General features: G+C 50.0%; 1 pseudogene; it reads right to left on the bottom strand.

Annotated features, from left to right (window-relative positions):
* Positions 1-392: 392 nt before the first annotated feature.
* LOC115385374 (cilia- and flagella-associated protein 45 pseudogene) lies at positions 393-1,910 on the bottom strand (annotated as a pseudogene).
* Positions 1,911-2,155: the final 245 nt, after the last annotated feature.

Below are 2,155 nucleotides of genomic sequence, written 5' to 3' on the forward strand. Positions count from 1 at the left end.
GATTCAGAGCAAACCAGACAGTGAAATCACAGAATCACAGGAGGCAGTTTGAGTTTTATTTTATAATTTTATTGAATGTAGGTTTTTTTTTTCTTTTGTGGGTGTCCTATCTGCTTGCTTTTTTTTTTTAACTTAAAGGATGAGTTTTACTGATTTACTCCCTGTGTCATAATATTGCTTCTTTATCTTTTTAAATATCTTTCTTCCTTAATTCCCTCTCTATTTATATTTCATACTTGTGCCCCTTTAAATCTGTATTTTCTATTTCTACGCTATCTACTCATCCAGTGTATCTCAGCTCTGATCCTCAGGCCCCCTGTCCCGCCTTCTCTGTTGCTCTCGGTCAGTGTTGGATTTTCTTGTCTTTTCTTGGGGCCTGTTTCATGGCTGAATTACAAACCGCGGTTCTTGGTCCTCCTCTCCACCAGTTGGCAGTGCTTCTCAGGGACTCGTGTTGCTCTGAGGTCCTTCAGCTTCTTCTCTTTGAGGTCCTGGATTTGCTTCTGCTTCAGCTGGGCCTTCTCCTGCTGCCGACCGGTCTCCTTGAGGAGCTCTCTTCGTTTCTCTGCAGCCGACAGCTTCTCCTCCTGCATCTGCTGCTGGACGGCCTGCAGGTGGCGACGAGCGTCCTGCTGCTTCCTCTCCTGCTGCTCCTGGTCCTTCGCTACCCTTTGTCTCAGAACCCTCAGATCCCTGTCAAACTGGGCCTTTTGCCGCCCGACCTCTTTGGACATGCTGAGCCCTTTGTCCTGAATCTGTTTCAGGCGGGACTTTTCCATCACGGCTCTGTCTTCAACCTTCTTGACGGCCCGCTGGACTTCAGCTCTTCTCCACTCTCTGTCCTTCGCTTCCTTGATCCTCCGAGTGTGGAGCTCTTCCTGCTTTGCTTTCTGATCTGCTGCTCTCTTCTGCTGAGCCCCGAGTCGCTTGATTTCTGCCTCTCTCTCCTTCTTGATTCTTCTCTGCTCAGCTTCGTGTTCGGCCTCCTGCTGCATTTTCTTCTTGTTGTATTCCGCCTCTGTCCGATCGGCCAGCTTCTCCTGCTGCTTCCTCTGCTTTTTGGCATCTATGGACTCAGCGTTGATGCGCTTGATCTCGTCCTGCAGAAGCTTTGTCTCCTCTCTCTTCTTCTCCAGGGCCCTCAGGTCTTCCAGGTCCATTTGCTCCTGTTGTTCTCTGAGCTGCTTTCCCTCTTCCTTTTTCACTTCTTTCTCCGCTTGCTTCTTCACCAGGTTCTGCTGGATCTGCTCCTGAATTTCATTCCTTCCCCTGATCCTCTGCTGCTTGCGCTTCTCATCCATCTTGTCCGCAGCATCCAGAGCCTTTTGGCGTTCCACCTTCAGCATTTCGTGGACACGGCGCTCTCCCTCAGCCTGCTCCTTCTGGAGGCGTCTGTGTTCCTGTAACTGGACATCACGAGCAGCTTGACAGTGAGCTTCTCCAATCAGCTGGTTCAGCTGCTTGATCTCGTCCTCTTCCTCCATCTTTAACGCAGCGGCCCTCTCCACCACACGCTTGTCTCGTTCTTGCTTCTTGAGCTCCAGCCGAGTCAGGACTGGGTTCTTCCTATGAGACTCGTCAATCTTGGACATCCGAGTCTTCCTTTCTTCTGACGCTTTAATCTCCTCTTCTTTTTTCTTCTGGAAAGCCTTTTGCATGGCATTCCTCTCCTCTTTGCCGGGGAATCGGGAGGCAGACGTCATCTTTTTAAACTCAGACACTGGCAGAATGGTGGACTTTGCTGGAGCAGGCCTCTGTGATCCTTTGGCTGGAGGATTCCTCTGCGGTTCACAGACTTTCTGAATCGGGTCCTTGTTGGGGGCTTGAAGTGTCTTCTGGGATCGCTCGTTCTTCCTCACGCTGGGGCTTCCCCGTGACACTGGCACAGCTTTCTTCCTGAAGTCGGACATTGTTAAACGCTCTCTAGCTGCTTCACTAACGCTAAACGTACTCGGTCTTCGACAGACAGAGGCCATTTCCCTCCAGCTGCACAGTAGCAGGAGGCAGGGGGCTTTCATTTCTTATGTGCTTTGATCTTGTTGCCGTGGTGACGGATGATGTCGCCGGTGCCACTGACGATGTCATTGTCCTTGGCCAAGGTCAGTGAATATTGTTTAGGTTCTTTTGATACTGACAGTTAAATATTTTTCAAGAA

This window comes from Salarias fasciatus, unplaced genomic scaffold (genome assembly GCF_902148845.1).
Source record: "Salarias fasciatus unplaced genomic scaffold, fSalaFa1.1, whole genome shotgun sequence".
Classification (NCBI taxonomy): domain Eukaryota; kingdom Metazoa; phylum Chordata; class Actinopteri; order Blenniiformes; family Blenniidae; genus Salarias; species Salarias fasciatus.